At 50.8% G+C, this 18,111-nt stretch overlaps 1 protein-coding gene across 8 annotated transcripts in view; it reads left to right on the top strand.

The window, feature by feature from the left end:
- The window catches only part of auts2a (activator of transcription and developmental regulator AUTS2 a), a 241,864-nt gene that overhangs the window by 31,708 nt on the left and 192,045 nt on the right, over positions 1-18,111 (top strand). The gene's annotated exons all lie outside the window — the stretch shown is intronic.

Here is an 18,111-nt window from a genome sequence, read left to right as displayed (position 1 = left end):
GTGCTGTTAAAATCTGACAACTCCCTGCAGCGTGTTACAAACCTTTAAGGTGGGTTTTTTTTGTGTGTCTCCGTCTCAGATGTGTGACGATGATGAGTTGAAATTTCTAAGTGTGCCTGAAGTAATGCTGCTTTGCTGGACTGTGAAGTCCCGATGCCACAGGTTAGAGCAGCAGAGGGTCCAGTTGTTGTACTGCGGGATGCAGGTCAGTAAACTGCATCATGTTGAGCTGGATGTATTGTGTAGCTGTAGAGTGGGGTCTTCCAGATTGAGAGGCCTTTCTCTGTCTCCCAGACAATAAGTCAAAGGGGGATTCTGCATCCAGAGAAACTGGCAGATTATAAAACCAGTAAATTTTCTCCAAGACAAAACACGCTCTTTATTCGGCTGAGCCTGAACATGGCTCTCAGTGTGCTGGTGTGTTTTCCCTCTGCCATGCGCCCGTTTCCCGGCCCTGGCCCAGGCTCCTCTCAGCCTGACCGTGGTGGCAGCCCCTCTGCCGTAGGTTTTAATCTTTACTCTCACCGCAGGGATTTATGGAGCCTGTTAAAGACATCGGTCTGCCTAAAAAGCCCTGCCACATGTGGACATCTTAATGGCTTAGCACTGCTCATCAATCTCCACCCACGCATCACCTCCAGGAATCAGAAATCCATGAGTCTTTCTGCCCCCCCCCCCCACTGGTATTTGCCTGCCTCTGACCAGCCGGGTGTTTTATCTCCTCCGTAATTCATCTCTGGTATGGAGGGGCCCCTGGGGGCCCGCAGGACTTAAGGCTTGTCCGCCTATGGCGGCCTGATGTCTCAGAGATTTAACAGTTTATGCTTGTATGTAGCCCTTTGATTTATTCACCCTGTTTTTCCATTTGAGTCTCCCGGCCGCATTACGGATGTTTTTGAAACTTCCAAGGTGACGGATACCGCAGGGCACAGTGTGCGTCGCGGTGAATGGGAGGAGGCCGGCCCTGTGGCTGTGACCACAATGGCGAGCACACCGCATAATGGAATGGAATCATGGTAGTTGCAGGGTGGGGGGGGGGGGGGTCCTCTCCTGTCAGCTGGATAGGTAGCTGATGTAAGACTGTGTTCCTGTGGAGAGTGACTGCACCTCAAAGGCGTGTCGAGTATGTTCTCGTTTAAAGAGGCCTCCTGCCCGTGTAAGCCTCACCCCCCCCGATCCTGATGTATTATCCCATGCGGTTTATCTGTTTGTCCGCAGCGACAGTAGCCTGTTTCTGACAGAGTTGAAGCGGAATGAGATTAAAGTTCATCTCTGATCCATATAGAGCAAGCAGGAATTGAACCTTAAGAGCATCACCAGGGCCGACATTAATCAGTGCCAGTGCCCAATGTCACAGGTTTATAAGTCCCAAATGAGCTTGGGTCACTAGATCCGAGCGCTGGACCGGTACATGTATGGAAACTCACATGTTTGTGTAATGTTAATGTCATGTGATATGTTGTGTGATGTTTAAGTCAGGTGCGTGTCATATATGTGAGGTCACATGCTGCTCACATCATGTGCAATTCTGTCTAATATCCAGACACCTGCTTCATTCCAATACAGTGCACTAAGATACTACGTTTGCAGGTAGGTAGGTAGATATACTTTATTGATCCCAGGCGGGAAATTCTGGTACCTAATGTTTTATACAGAATAATAAGCTGTGTCATTTCCGTGATTTAACCTCATTTTCCCGTCACCTCTTATAGTCGGGACAGTGGAACGTTAACAAGAGCCAATACCTGGTGTGCCTCAAATGTCTTAGTAATGAGAGGCTTTATTCTGCGGGACATAGGGCCTGTCTCATCATAAACATTAAAGGGCCCCGGAGGCAGAGTGCAGGATACATCACTCTCTCTGTCCTAGTTGCTGGGTCCCTTGCCTGCTATTAACAGCCATGAGTACCTAACTGCACCGTACCTCGGGCCGAAACCTGAATTCTGACATCGGCATTCTCCGTGAATGCCCGACCACGCCACACCTTGGAGCTCAAATCTGAATTCTTAAATCAAGATTCCTCATGAGAGCTTGATGGCGCTGTGCCTTGGGGCTGAAACCTGAATTCTCACAACGGGAACCCACTTGAGTACCCGACTACGATGGCCATTGTGCCACTGTCTTCTGTGCATTGTCGTTAGGTGACCTGGCTCTGTGATGGGCTTTCCCTCCATAAAGACGCAAACATGACCATGTTGTTCTTGGCTTGACCCTACGTTCCTTTTCTGGTCTGGAGTGTGAAACGTCTACCGGACCCTCCCACCTTTCTGTCTTTGAAGGATGGGTATTTGTGTTTACTCCGCCGAATTACTACATTCCATACATGCTGCCCCCCCATCACCATGGTGACACCAACTGGCCCTCCCCACTTGCCCATAGATTCAGAGGCCAGGCTGTCTGAAGAAGGCCCCATCTGCAGCGCCTGTCGATCTTGCGCCGTGCGGTGAAGTGGGCTACAAGTGATTTGTTTAATGAAGTGGAAAGCAGAGCACGCCATCCTGTCCGGGGGGGGGGGGGGGGCTGCGGCCCGCTCTGATGCTGTGGTTACTGTGGCGATGGCCTGGGCCCACATGTGGTATGCCTCCCCCGATGGTGGGGGCTATCGCCACGGCATGTGAGCTTTCACATCGTCCGGGGTGGGGGTTGCCAGATTAGGCAGGGTTGAGGGGCCAGTGGGTGGGGCCATTTTGCTGGGCCTCCATTGTGAGCCAGTGGGCCGCTAGATTAATCTGACCTCATTATGAAAATCCTCTCCTCATCCGTTTCTAATAACTGCAGTTTGGGTAATGTTCATTTTCAGGCGCCTGCATCGGGATTTTATGCATTTTGAGCTCTTGGGAAAGAGGACCAGAAACACTGAGGTAATTTACAAGAGGGGCACCTCTTAGGGCCTGGCTGGCTTTCCAGCCCCGAGTAGCGGCGTTGAGAGCATTAGGATCACTGCCCGTCCCACAGTCGTGCATTTTCTGCGGTGTAAGTGCAGTTTGGAGTTTAACGAGCGTCCGTGGGAGGTTGCCGCCGCCATTTAATCAAATCGCTAACAGACCGGCGCTCGAACTTTGATTCCCAGGCTTTGATCAGCATGGCCCTGATTTTCTGCCATGATGCACAGCTGTGGATCTCTCCTGTCACCCCCCTTCATCATGTTTGACTATGGTCCAGTGGAGCATAAACCCCCGCCCCCCGTCTGTAAACAAATAGCCCAGGATGAAGGAAATAGCTGCTCTGAAGGGACAGTGTCTGATGACTCGGTTACACTCGTCCGTCCGTCTGTCTCTCCGTCCTCTCTAAGTGTTTTTCCAGCATGGGCTCGCAGGGATCCCGGAGCCTGTCCCAGGAAGTGCAGGGTGGGAGATGCATACAGTGTTACGTTTCTTTATTGGATTTGGCGGCTCCCCAGCTACGCGTAATTAAAGTGCTTGAGACTCCATCTAAATGTGGACGCGGTCAGACGGGGCGTTCCCATTTCAGGCGCGCTGACACAGCGGGCCCCAGGCCCCCCATCAAGGGCTGCCCAGGGGTTACGAGTGGCCATGGTTACGACTGTTCTACTTCAACACTTGCTGGCCTTGAGCTCGCCTTCTTAGGTTTGAAAAGCAGGAACCCTTCTTTGTTTGTCACCCAGCCTGGTGTCAGATGGTTCATCCGGGAAAAGAAAGATTCATTTTTTTGTTTTTGTTAGTTCTGAATGAAATCAGAGATGTATTGCTTTGCACAAGTTATTTTTGCATGGAGAAAATAATTCAGTGTTTTTTTGTCTGTCTGGCAAGCAAGCTTTCTGTGTGTGTGTGTGTGTGTGTATGCATGTGTGTCTCTTCAGTGGAGTGATTTATTAGTTATTGCGTTACGGAAGCATGTTTGTAATCTGTGTAATCTCTATAAGGGCAAATAAAATGTGGCCTAGTTTACAGATCCCTTTTCATGGTAGATTTTGTAGGTTTTTTTTGCCTTCAGTATCTTCTGTAGGACATGGTGCATTTTGGTGAAATACCACTTCCTCATGATGAGTCTCAGATGTCCGTGTGTTGTTAGAAAAGGGGCTGGTCGTACCTCGCTTTGTTTTTAACGTTTCTTCTTTTTGCATTTATATCAATATCATCTGTTATATTTTGTGGAATAAGAATAGCAGTGGTGGAAAATATCAACCAAATGCCTTCAATAATTGTGTGTCTAAAAGCTTACTTGAATCAATCCCAGTTAACTCTTAAAGTTACCTACTGCACTATGCAGTCCGCTGTGTCATGCTGGACAGAATCGAAGGGCGACTTTCCGGCTTGAAGATCGGATGAAGCTGAGTGACAGTATGTTTGTGAAGCTGCAGGTCATTATAATTGGGGCTAAGTGGTCACTCTGTAATACTCTGTGGTCTCTGTAAGAATGATGTATTGGCCTTGTGAAGTGCGGTGACTTGCAAGAGTAATGGTGCTGAATGGGCGGCTTTTCTGGGTATAAATGATTTTATTCAAGTCATACTAAGTATGTCAGTTGACTGAAATATTTTTAGTTTATGTGAGCATTGGATCTGGTTTCCCTTCACGGCCGTTGTCCCCGTGGGTCCTGGTCGGATTTTGCCAGCAGTTCTATGTCTGCTCGCCCACGCTCCTGCAGTGGTAATAAAACGAACATGGGAGAAGGGGAGTGAGGTAATCCAAGCATCGGGGACGAAGGGTAAGGAGGAGAGTCCTTGCCTCTTAGTGAGAGGGAGGTGTGTGTGTGTGTGCGTGTGCGGCCCCCACCCCTGTCGATGTCACGGAGGCAGCCCCCAACCCCCCACACTGTCCCCGGTATATGGCCGCCCCATGCCTGTCTCTCGTCAAGACAAGTAACCATACAGGAATGCGCGCAGCTTCCAGTGGCTGAACAGCTCGTAAACAGCCTGGAGTGGCCTGTGGGGGCAGAATAGGGGCTGGCCTGACAGCTACCGAAAGCCTCCGGCCGCTGCCATAGGGGGTGTGGACCTGCCCGGCTTGTCAGATTGCTGTTTACGCCAGTAAACATTTGTCTGGGCCTTGTCCAAAGCTGCAGGATTTCTGTACCATTTCAGAGCGATATCACTGGATCACAGCGAAGGGGATCCGCAGGGGGCTTCTTGCTGTATACAGGACACTGCGTGTTTACTGCACGGCTGCAGGCCGAGCGTGCTCTTTTTACAGCTGCTTGTTTTCGCCCCCCTCTCTCTCGCGGGCCTCACACACCAACCCCCCCTGACTTTGGCCTGCAGGGAATCTCGCACTCGCATTGCAGGCATCCTTACAATGTGGGGTCCAGCGTCTTGCTGCCGGTAACCGTGGACTTTCGCTTTACTGATAAACGTGGATGAAATCAAGCGAGTGATTTCTGTAACCCTGGCCGCCGCCATTTGAGGCCCCTTTGTTTACTGGTACCACCCGGCGCCGCATTTCCCAGTGTCTCTCTAGTGTGGCGTGATTTAGCGAGAACTGCTGCTGTATCAGGCCTGCACAGCTGGGAGTCGCTGCAAATGATGGATGTGGGGATGCAGGGGGGGAGGGGGGTTCAGTGCTGGTCTTCTCCCATGCTAAGGGAGTGAAGCGGTTTCCATCTGAAGCTGTCATCTCATCATCAGGACATACGTGTACCTCCCCCCCAGGACCTATTTACATAGGTGCAGGATTTGTTTGGGGGGGTTGGGCACAGAGTTGTGCTGTATTTGCTGATTGGAGCTGGGCTCAGCGTCTGCCTAAGGAGGGGATTTCCTTCACGTACTTCACCGTGCATCAGCCTTCACAGCCACCAGATTACCCTGCTATGTGCTAGTTTACTGTGTAACATGTATAATATGTGGGGAAAAAAATCACTCACCCTGGAGAGTCACCTGCATTCTTTGAGCTGTTTGTGTATTAAGACATGCCGCTTCCACTTGATAGGCTGTTCAAAAGGCGACTGTCAGTAGGACCTGGAGACATTGGTAGGAGGCTATCAGGGAGTCGCATGGCTTGGCTTAGCACCAGCCAGAAGGACAGCCCCCCCCCTCCCAGCACATGATGATAGTACCTGGAGGATGTGTGTCTCCTCCCCCGGGTCGCCACATGTGACTGGTGTAAGGCGATGCCACCGTGTGTGATGGTGCTCCTCTGTACGCTCGGGCATGTGATACTTGCAGGAATGTTATTGATCTGCCACGTCAGACGTCACCGCATTGTCAACTTTCATCCTGTCCAGCTGCGGTATCTTTTATGTTAAGTCCACTTGATGATTTCCTGTGCTGTGGTGGGACTCCCTTTCTTTTTACCCTGTTGTTACAGCCACCCCCACATACACTCCCTATCAGCGCACATTCTGATTGGCTCGTGTCATTTTCTCACCTGGAACTTGCAGGAGTAATTCGGGCACTGGCATGTAAAAAGGGTTTGGTCGCAGGCAGCATGTTCCGCCGTAGGTTACCATAATGATTATTTATGAAAGTTCATCTCACCCAGCAGGTCAGAGCTCGCTCTCGCGGTATGGCAGGTTTTTTATGTGACAGCGGTGGAGAATTACTTTTAATAGGTTACGCAATAAACAGCAATATAAACAGCAATTAGCCAGCACTAGCTGGCTAATGGGCTCCTGTGACGGTGTTTAACTCGTCAAGTGCCTGGAAGTCGAAGCCAAGCGTGACGTTTCGATGGAGCTTGTAGTGAGAAGGCTTCGACCTACTGTATGACACGGGTCCGTCGATTAATAAATACAATGGCCATGGATTAATTTGCGGCATTTGTTTTGAGAAGAGCTTGCCAGCGGTGTGTGCCTCTGTGGCAATCGTGGCGACCTTCTGGCAGGGAAGGATAGCAGGGGCCTCAGCAGGGTCAGTGCCCCCCCCCCACCTGACTCCCAGCAACCTGCCGACTCTCTGAAATGTTCTCCAGCCGGTTTGACGTGGCACTCTGAAATGATGCCTTTGCATGAAATGACTCTCTGAAATGCTCAGGTGATCAGCGGGGCTCCTGAGGATCCATGTGTAGGTCACAGGATAGTTTTTTTTTGGCCGTTCAGGGACACGGGGGGGTTGGGGGGTGCTGCACCATGCGATTAAAGTTGGGGGGTGAGGCTTCATAGTATTCCCCTCTTCTGTAATATTTCATTACAAGCACTAATTGAAACAGAACTTGTCTCAGGGATTCAGAAGACTAAGATGGTTAATTTGCTGCTTACACAGATGGTTCATTGTCAAGATCTATCATTGCCAATTCTCAGAGAGATTTAAGAGACTTCGATTGGCCAGCAAGTGGAGCCCTTTCCAAATTGTGGTTGACACTTGTTTGAAATGGCGGTCTAATATTTGTTTTCCAGATTTCCGGAGCCAGTCCCTTATCGTTTTTCTTCCAAACTGTCATTAGCATTATTCTTTGTGTGGGTGGGGCGCCAATTAGCGGCCATCCTCTGCGCACCGTGTCTCAGAAGCGGTGCTGTCCTGCCTTGAACAAAGACTCGCCTGCTCTCATTCTTCCGCTTCGACAACGCATGGAGTGTCCTGAAATTATGTAATCAAATCTGCCATTGTTCCCAGCATGCGTCCGCACACATTTCCTTAAAGCTGTGATGGCTCCTGGGATGCGGTTCCGGTTCTAAGCCAGGGGAGCGCGTCGGCGTGGTTATTAACGATGGCATGAAGTGAATGCGAAAAGTGTTTGTTCTTTTCTTTATGCATTGCTTTCTGATGAATCGGTCACCTTTCTGTGTTCTCTTGGAAGGGTCTCACCCAAAAAAGGGGTTTTGACAAAACACACTGCCTTTCTGATTATCATGCTTGGGGGGGATTTAGCCAAGAATCTGCAAGGAGGTAGGAGGAGTCCAAGCAAAAAAAAGAAATCTAATCTAAACAAGCGAAGAGCAGCTGGATAACATAATAGAGCGGCTTGTTAATTAAAGTTCAGACCGTTTGACCTTCGCCGAGCTCATTGTATTCACTGAAGGCACGCCGCATGGGTTTGTAATTGAAAATACATCAAGAGAAAGGGCAGCGCTCGACGCGTCCTCCCAGCCTAACCTTTAAAGGACGCTGGCGCGGCTGTGATGAATGGGGGCCCGCCGGGGCCTCACCGGGGCCCGCCGCTCTGCCACCCTGCACTGAGGAGGTCCAGCCCCTTCCCGGGGAGCTGTCGGCTGGACCTCCCAACGGCGGGTCATTGCCGGCTTATCAGCTGGCCTCCTCGGGTGCCTCGGAACCCCCCGTGTTTGTGGAGGGGGGCAGCGGGAGAGTGGGTACCTCGTAATTACTCCCTGAGCTTTTCTAATGGCACGTCTTGCCATCTCTGGAAATAATGTTAATTATAGTCAATTTCACTTAATAGCATCAGGAATAAAAAGAGCTGGGGTGCTGGGGGGGAGGGCGTTGGGGTATCATGGCGGAGTAATTTCCTGGCGTAGCATGAAAAGCTCTTAAACTCATTTAAAATCTCCTAATTAATATATATATATATATATATACATCAGTCGTGGAGCTTGGTGGACAGCTGCTGTTTAGACACATTCTGAAAGTATGTTTGAGTTAATGGATTAAATCAATTAACTTTCAATTGCTGAATGTGGGTAATTGTGACATGAGCTCCTTTGCTGGGCTAGTCTCTGGCTTTAAGTACTAATTAAAGGATGTCGTCTCTGTGCTCCTTCATTGTGCTGTTTTCACAGTATTAAATCTCTGTCCTTATAGCTATTTCTCTTATTTCCATCTTAAGCTTAATTTATTCATTATTGTTTCTCTTTTTTCCACATTCATATATTAATGCATTAATTTATTTAGCAGGCACCTTTGTCAGAGATCAGGGTTAGCCAGGGTCCCTGGGGCAGTTGGGATTAAGGGCCTAACGGTGGCATCACGCTGCGTGCTACTGGATTGAGTCACACTGTAGACCAGTGTTTCCCAACCCAGTCCTTGGGGTCCTGCAGACAGTCCGTGTTTTTGCTCAGGAGATGGATGAGAACAAATGTATGGACTGTCTGGAAGAGAGCTGGGAGGAAGCAGAAAGGAGGAAGCAGTTGGGAAGCTGTACTGTTGACTATTTAAGGTTGTTATTATTATTATTATTATTATTATTATTGATGAGCATTGGCACTCATGTGAGTGCCACACTATCATCCACATTAGCAAGGGTTTGATGTGTCCAGCCCTGGTCCGATTAGGCCCATATCCCATTCTCAGAGGCATTGGTCGACAAAAAAATAAGACATCTTCAGTGGTGCGTACATCACAGAGCGATACACTGGCTCTCGGCGAGAGCCGTGATACTCTGTGCCTGGGAAATTAGCATTTAAAGTAGGATTTTGATTAAATGCTAAATGGTGACTTAATTTTGATCTTTCTCCATCTGCCCCCGTCGAGGCTCCTGGCCATACGGGGTGAGCTTGCCTCTCCTAGCGCCGTTCAGCTCCCCGTAGCTGTGGGGGCAGAGCTTTGAGTGCGTGCTGTCACTTGCGATTAGAAAACGCTCCGCTATGCTCTAACTACACTACGCCCTGCTTGTCTGTCAGCGTGACTGGCAGCCGACCTGCGCCAGGCTGTTATTTTATTACCATGAGCCTCCTCACGGTAGCTGGCCGCCACCCCCCCCCTTCACCGCCCCTAGGTCTAGTGCTGGCATTTACTGTGTCACCGACCTCCCCAGCCCGCTCATTACTCATGCCAACCCCCCCCCCCACCACACTGCCTACCACCTGCCATTTGTCTCGTGTCCGCGCGTTATTTTCCTCTCATTGTCTACTTGTGTGGGGCACTACTTTCAATCAGCACCGTGAAGGTTCGAGATCAAACTTGCCCTTTTTGGCCATTTCCCCGAAGTGTCTGTCCTCGCCCGGAGGGTCTCCGGATCTGGCACACTTCTGTGGACTGAGAGAGAGACGGGAAGAGAGAGAGAAGCTGCCATGAAAAGGTTCCTAAAAGGAGTCTTTCATACATGCAGAAGCCCAGGCGGACGGTGCCAGGTGATGGAGAGTGGCTTGTGAGTGATGGGGAGTGGCTTGTGAGTGATGGGGAGTGGCTTGTGAGGCTCTGTTCTCGCCACAAGTTTGATGGGTGTGATACAGCGCATGCCAGAAGGGGGCAGTGTGGTAGCACTGTAGAGTAGATGATGCATCCTTTATGAGCTCTCCTGAGAAAGGTTGGCGTGGGGGGGGGGGGGTGTCTTTTGGGAGCTCTCCCTACCCGCAGAAAAAGGGAAAGATGACGCATTGAAGACACTCAAACCGTAGGCCTGTAGCTGTAGCTGGGTGCATGAAATATACCTGACCAGAAGTGGCTAGACCTGAGCACTTTGCAGAGCCACCATAGGAGGGTGGGGGTTTTCTGGCAGGGAGGGGCTCAAGGTCTGGCGTGGGGTCACAGCCTGCGGAGCGATGAGGGAAAACGTTACCTTTTACTGCACTGCGCACAACCTTTTCGCTGTGATGTTAACAAAGCAGTTTTAACCTGGGGGCGGGGCATGGACCGTGAACCATTCTGCCTAAGTGTCTTGCTGCTGGAACATGTTCCTTAGTGGGAAGGTTCAGTTCAGTTGGCGATGACGGGGGGGGCGACGTTGTCAGTCAGGCGTAACAGTTGCTCCTGATTCACCGCTGTGACACTGTACACCTGTCCCTCGCAATGCGGCCCCCCAGGGGAAATGGCGACTTCTTTGTTCAGGCCCCCTTTGCATAATTCATTGTGAATTGTTTGACTGATCCTTAGAGGTTTCAAACAAGACCTTTCTGGGTTTTGTTAATAATTTAATTCCCGTGGGGCCTGCAGACATCCTGCCTGAGCTCAGGGTTGTGTCGGGACGCGTTTGTGTTGATGAAAGGCAGTCGCTGAAACGGGCGTGATGCGGCAAGGTGCTTCGTAATTTATGTAAATACTTCTCGCCACATAGGATGGCATCCTGCGTTTTAGTTCTGCTTACTCTTTTCTTCCTGCAAAATCCCGCGTGCCGTTTCATCCAAACGAAAGCTGGGTTCCGCATTTGTGATGATGGTTACTCAGGCAGGAGTGAATCACTCTGGTTTCGTTGAGCAGCTGTGTAAATGCAGGTCATCGTTGCCTGACGTATGGAAGGACTTCTGAAATGCTTATGGGCCGCAGTCTTGGCCACACTCTGCATTCTCGAGTGCCGAGCCCTGCGGAACACGCCTGCCGCTGGCCGCCCCAACCAGTGCCCGAGTCCGTCTCCCCGCCGTGAGTCGGTGCAGTGAGATTTAAAGTCGGGAATGACGCCGAGTTAATGGGTGTGAAGCCGCCCTATCGGCATGTTTGCTTTGCCTCCAGGAGGTGCACTGTGCCGCTTTCTGTGGCAAATGTTAGATGGGACCAAAATTGCATCAGATGCTGGCTGGGGAGTATCGGGTCGCCTTGCAGGTTTGCGGCTGACACTCAGCTTGTGGGTCACCAGGGAGTGTTTTCCTCACTCCAGCCAGCCTGGCCCCAGTCTCCACCCATGCTCAGCAAACCTCCTGGGCTAAATCCCTACTGACAGCAGGTGGTTCCATCATGCAGAGTGAACGCTTTGTCCCTGAGTGCCAGCCAGGTGACACGGTTTGGTGGGCTCTGTGCTGATTTTTATTACGGCGAGCCTGCAGATGAGACCGCTGTCACACAAACAAACGGGGGCCGCACCACCCTCCCTCTTCCCTAAATCACTGCCACCATTGATGAAGGGATAACAACTGATGGTTCAGCCTTCTCATCCGAATAATTTCACTTTTCAAGCTGGCTTGACTTTCAAGGCCGAATACAAAAGCAAGTGTAAGAACAGTATCGGAAACCACAAACTGCACAGTGTCCCCTGCACCGACAGACAGTGCGTCTGTGCTGACAATATTTCAGCCATCATGGCCGGCAGCATGGAAATTAAGTGTTGAAATGTCCCTTGCGTTCGCTGGCACACACCGGCTGGGTGGGACCTGCAAATCGAGGATTTCTTTACCCAGGCAATGTTCCGGATATTCAGGTGCAAATCACCCACGTACAGAGATGGCAGAGACCTCATCTGCCGGGCTGGGAAGGAATATACTCTCAGCAGTTGGAAGTTAATTTAATTAGAAGCTTGATTAAAAGCAGGAATTGTGTGTGTTGCTCCGGCCAAGATGAAGCTACTGTTATTCGTTTGCGAATGATTAGTGCGGAAAAGAGTGTATAATGTTCCTCGTCATGATGGACGTGATTGTTTACTTGGCAGAAAGAGGAGTGTTGTGGAGTGCGAGTGGTGCTCAGGGCAATTAACAGCATGCTCCGACAGAAGGGATATGTACTTTGGCTGCCTTTGTTTACAGTGGTGTTTTTTGTTTAAAAAAAAAAAAAAAGTACTAAGTTCTCAGCTACAGTGCAGAGAATTTAGGGTCTGTATTTCCAGGTCCAGGCCAAAACTGCACGCTCGGGGTATCCGGAGGCGCTCTGGGTTTAATGTCCTGGTCTCAGTGGCAGCTGGCCATCTCTGGCTGCTGTGAGGGGGGGGGGGGGGTGTGAACTGGGTGAGGCACTTTTCAGTTAGTGACAAGCGGACCCAAGGTTCACCCCCTGCCCCCCCCCTCGAGAAACAAGGACTTTACCTTCACACCTACCCCCTCCCCCCGCCCCCTGTGTGATGAGCATGTAGGCCGATATGATGTTCGCTATCTTGCTGAGATGCCGTCCTCCACTCCAGATGTTCGTCACGCAGAGAGAGAGTGTTTCCCTCAGTCTGTAACGAGGTGCATGTCACTGCATTGCTGGGCTTTTAATCACCGCTTATTCAATGTGGTTCCCTTTGTGTGGATAGCAGAGCGTGTTTCCCGCCGGTGCTGCGGGAATGAACAATCCGGACAACATGGAGGGGAAGAGCCTCTGCCTTCCATGTGCCAACGAGCTGCAATTCGAAAGGCCCGGGAACAGCGGGATCCCATGAATCAATTTCTGCATGAAACATGCCATTTACAGATTGATATTTTCTTAACATGGGTGACCCCCCCCACCACCTCACCCCTCATTCCTGCCTCTCATGAAGACCAACATCTGGCCTCACCGGTGTGGTTTGATGGTCTGGTTTCCATACCTCGTTGCTTAGCAACCACAGCTGTTCCCATAATAAAAAAAAATGGCCCGTGCCAGTTTAGCGCTGTGACCGTGTCCTGCTTAGCATGCCGGTCGCTGACGCACCTCTCGGGGGGGAGGGGACAGTGTGCTGGCATCTGCCGGCCTCCTCCTGTTGTTTCTTCCTGGGCGGCAGTGTGCTCTGGACATGACGATGACACGGTCCGAAAGGTTTTCCAGCAGGTCCCAGTGTCCTCCCGCCTGTGGTGGCCCTGCTAGACGTCCCATATGCTGGGGAATAATTGGGAGACCGGCCTGCGTACCAGGTCATGTCCACGCTAGTTTGGCCACACACGGTGACCCGACAAAACATTTCACAGGTACGTCCACCAACCCCCCCCCCCCCCCACCAAACTGGACCCTTAAATGGAGGAAGTCACTTTTTACGTGCTGGAAGGACGGCGAGAATCAAAACCAGAGCTGCTGACGTACTGAAAAACACATTAGTGGCTTTTCCACCAGACGGCGTCCACCCAAGGCTTTTAGGGGAGGAGAACGGCTGGCAAGTGGAATTGGGGCCCATCTGCGTTGAAGGCTGGGGTCTGGTGTGTACACACTGCCCACCCCTTCGTCGTCATGGGGCTGGTGTGCTGGGCTCATTTTTATGGCCTTTCCTGGGGATGTTGGAGGATAGCAGACCCAGTCGCGTTTCTTATTTATTTTGCCCTCGTCATTTGCAGTGAGCCGCAGGTAGCACCAGGGGGCGCTGCGGTTTATGGAGCACTTCCCCAAATGAGATGTATCCCGGTAAGGGTGACGTGAAGCCGGATTAGCGGGGAGGCTGCTCGCTTGATTGGAACGCCGCGGGAATCATCTGGAAGATCCGCTCTTTCCGTTTTTACCAGGACGGACTCTGCGGTGTGTAATCTGCATTCCTGGGAGAAGCCTGGCTGCAGTGGCCGGAATGCGCTGTCGAATGCGTGTGATGGTCATCCGGTCATCGTCCAAATGGGATCTTCCCAGCTGTTTTTTCTTTAATATCCAGGGCACGGATCATGTCCTGAAAACGGTTTCCTTTTCGCGGCTACATTTGATCACTGTAGATCCTGAGAGCTTTGAAGGCCCAGTAAAAACTTTAAACAGCTCTCACGGCACAAATGGATGTCCACTACTTTGATTTTATAGAGCAGCTGTTAAACAACTCGACCCGTTAAATGTGGCAAGCGTAGGGCAGCCCCTGTGTAATGCTGGTGTTTTTATATCCCCACTATGAAAATTATACATTTTTCAGAGCGTGAATTTTTAATTAAGTGATTTTGGCTTCCATTTTCATACTCACGTCTCGCAAGCACCTTCGACCAGAAGACTGAGCTTAAGATCCAGATTAATGCCAATTATTTGAAGCACAAGTCTGATTAAAGGGAGATGTTAAATTACTGGAATCGCGCTCCTATGGCGATGAATGCACTGAACCTTGTTGTCCTTCAGACCAGTTCATATTTGAATCCCTGCTGTTTAACTGCTTATCATGGCCAGAGTAATGAGCGAGTCTGGAGCCTGTCGCAGGCTGCATAGAATGGGGGTGGTATTTGAACCCTCAACCCTAGAGCGGGGCTGGGTTTGTTGTTTCTGGGGCCCCCAGTCACCTTCTCCCCATCCCTCCAGTGTAGTAACTGTTTGTGGCCAACAGGGGGCCCCATGCAAATGCATTATTTCAGTGGTTATATACAAGTGCTCTGAATGTGTAAGGCTACAGTGCAGGTTCTTAAAATTGTATTATTAAAAAAGTCAGCCATTCTTTGTGACACGCCTCCTCGTTTTCCCGACACCCTTTGCTTTTTGCCTCTATGTGATGGTGTCTGTACCCCCCTCCCACCGAGCCTTGTCGTTGCTGTCAGAGCGGAAGGTCATCAGTTATGTCTCTCAGTCCTCCAGAGCTGGGTCACGAATAATTAATAGCAGAAAATGCAAGGCTGTATCTCTGCAGATTGATGCAGAACGGCCCTCATGTTTATTTAATGAGCGTAAATGTGCCGTTACCATGAGCCCTGCGTGTGATCACTCTCGCTTAGCTCTGTGAGGTCTGCTCTTGCCTGTTTAATCTGTCAGTGGGTACGCTTCCGCTAGATGACATTTGATGTCTTTCGTTTCCATGTCTTTATTTAAATACAGCAGAAATCGTTCGTTTTTCTAATTAATACAGGGTGAGAGATGTGGGGGACTGTTTCGCTTTGTCCCGAAGGTTTATGGGAAGACGAGTGCTGTCAGCAGATATAAATGGGAGTGCACACTGTGCTAGTGGAAGCACATAACCTGGAGGCCAGGCGTGACGGCGGGAAAGTGGGAGTCCAGGGGAGCGTGACATTTCTCTGCCCCAGTGAAGCGCTGATTTAACCTCTGGAGTCTATAGCGCCCTCTTGCTGTGGTTCTTATTGGGAGTTGGATGCTCCTTTTCTGGGTGAGGGTGGCGTGGGGATCATTGTCATGTGACTCTGGGCAGAGCCATTATTATTGAGGCACCCCCGCCCTGGAAGATGGACGCGGATTCTCTAGGGATCGGAGTAGCATCCCTGTCTTATTTTACTGGGACATCTTAGGTGTTCCTCCTTTTCTCCCTGCAGACGGGCCGGGTTGATGGTACGGAACGAACAGCCCTTCGCCTTTATTCAACGCTGAAACACTCAGCCGCCTCTCTCTGCCTTGGCTGCCCGCTGACAGACAGATATGGGGGGGGGGTCAGATAAAATAAAATAAATGCCTGTCAGTGGGGCCACGCGAGACCAGGCCGCTCGCTTCGCTGGGATGGCCGTTAATCTGTGATGCTCCAGCGCTGATGGCTCCATAAATAAATTTTTAACCCTGTCTGGTTTTAGCCACAACTCCAGTGTCCTCTGTGATATGGGAGATTCCAAAACCTCCTGTCTGGTGGGGGTGAACCTGTCCTGTGGGGTCCTCAGTACGGGTCTCACTTATTCACACGCTCTGTTAGACTGCCGGTTCGGCCAAGTGCGTCTCCGACCGCAAAGGCCAGGATGGTCAATCAGAAGCCAGTGTTCTGCCGCAAAGCAGGAATTTCTTAGGCCAGGGTGGTCTGAAGGAAATACAGTAAACTGCGGTTGAAACCTTGCCGAAATTTATTGTGGGACCTGCCCACACACGTGCGCTCTGCAAATTTTAGCACCACGATTTTAAAATACCAGAATTGCACTGCTTTTGAAAACACTATCAAAAACAGCAAGCTTTAATGTCTGGAAGGTGTGGTAGGAAGGTGTGGTAGGAAGGTGTGGCCTGCATGGAAGCGGACCCCCACCGAGGCCCACAGAGACCAGTCGGGCCAACCAGCCTCATATCCCCATGGCAACTGTACCTACGAGCAGCTTAACAAGGTGCCCCTCCCCCCACCGCGCCGAATCCACTCTGTCATCCTAACGCCAGATAGGTCCCGTGTTCGCCTTTGGACACTTTCGGAGTGGGGCTGATGTTCTAGTGACGGCCATAAGGCACTGCATTCGGGGGAACCGGTTAGCGTATTACCATAATGGAAGGCTCCAGAAGCTCCTTTCGGCGCCAAATGTGCAGAGGCCCACTGACGGTGTATCCTGGCCCCCCCAGCATCTCACGAGCTTCCACACGCGCCGGGGAGCCCCACAGACCGCCTGCTGTGAAAGGCAGACCAATTAATTGTCAAACACGGCTCTGACTTATTATTCCTGTTATTTAATTTATTTGAACAAATCGCCTATAAATTCAAGCCATCCAGCTGTAACCTATTACTCAGGCTTTTTGTTTTGTTTTTACCTTGCGAAGCATCTGAGTGTCATTTTACCACCTTCATTATCTCACTGCATGTAATTGCTAAAGACTGAGTGTTTGTGTTTGGTTTCAGGGAAACAGAGGCAGGTTCTGGGGACTTGTTTGTGGGAAAGGTTGGTGTTCCCCATGTTCCCCGCAGCTGAGATGGACCGATATTGGAACACTCGAGTTGTCCCTCTCCGTTTGTGCAGATTTAATCTGTCGGAAGCCTCTCAGCTGCTGGGTGATGCCGCAGACACGGTGCCCTTGGGTGCAAGCGAGAGCTTCACCACCTCAGCGAGAGTCCAGCAGTGGGAATGGATCTGCGGCTCGTCGTGTAGCTGAAGGGCGTCCTTGGCGCCTCCTATGCATATTTAAGCTCTGATTGGGAACGTGATGCCACTTTGTTATTGGACCCTGCCAGTACATTCCTTTCCTGCCCTATTAGTGCTTAGAACATCCTGTCTTCCTGTCCTGCCTGTGCCGTCCCCCGGCGTCAGGACGAATCCACCGCCCGCTGAGCTGAGCCAAGCTGAGCCAGGACCGGCACAGAGATGCCGTCGCCACGGATCCACTTGGGGGGTGGCAGGCTCACAGATGGCCTGGCTCTCCAGCAGACCCATCAGCAGTTTCAGTTTTACGGTGCAGAACCGTACTAAAGATCGCTGAGGGCACCACAACTGGATCGGGGCACCAACACACTACATTGGCCTCTTGTGATGTAAACAGGAACTGAGACCCAGCTACCCTAAAACTACATGAAGTGTGTAATTAAAAAGCATTTAAAAGCAGACTTCGGTCAGTGCTGTGATGGGATGGTGACAGCGCTGGTTGGTCCCTAATGTATTGGTTGGCTTGACACTTGTAAAATTCCAGCTGTTATTTTCCCAGCGTAAATTTCCCCGCTTTGTTTAGCTTGCACTTGTCCATAGGGTGGGGGTGGGGGGCATTAAAACGAAGTGGGGCCACATGTAAAGGCTGAACGCTGCAGCCACACCCAGATCCTCATTGGCTCGTAATAAATCCCCGGTTTGTCGTCAGGTTAACGAAGTCATCTCAGTTTCGCACATGACCACAGTGTTTCCATGCTGACCTGTGACCTGATAACATGGAGTGGACAGCAGAATGACCCACCCCTGGTGAGCAAATCGATCTATCACGTGCGGTACCCCGTCTGTGGACATGTTGCGATCTGTGTTCCAGTGCATCCAACCTCCTGTCTCTCAGGTCATTTCAGGGTGGATATCCACGCCCTGACACTCTAAAGCCCTTCCCTCTTCTCTGTGCCATTCTCAGTATGACAGGGCATCTCAGCTTTGTAGGTCCTTGACCTGCAAAGCCTCACA

Source organism: Paramormyrops kingsleyae, chromosome 6, assembly GCF_048594095.1.
Source record: "Paramormyrops kingsleyae isolate MSU_618 chromosome 6, PKINGS_0.4, whole genome shotgun sequence".
Classification (NCBI taxonomy): domain Eukaryota; kingdom Metazoa; phylum Chordata; class Actinopteri; order Osteoglossiformes; family Mormyridae; genus Paramormyrops; species Paramormyrops kingsleyae.
The sequence above is the reverse complement of the archived record's forward strand: the minus strand, read 5'-3'. Positions and strand labels throughout refer to the sequence as shown.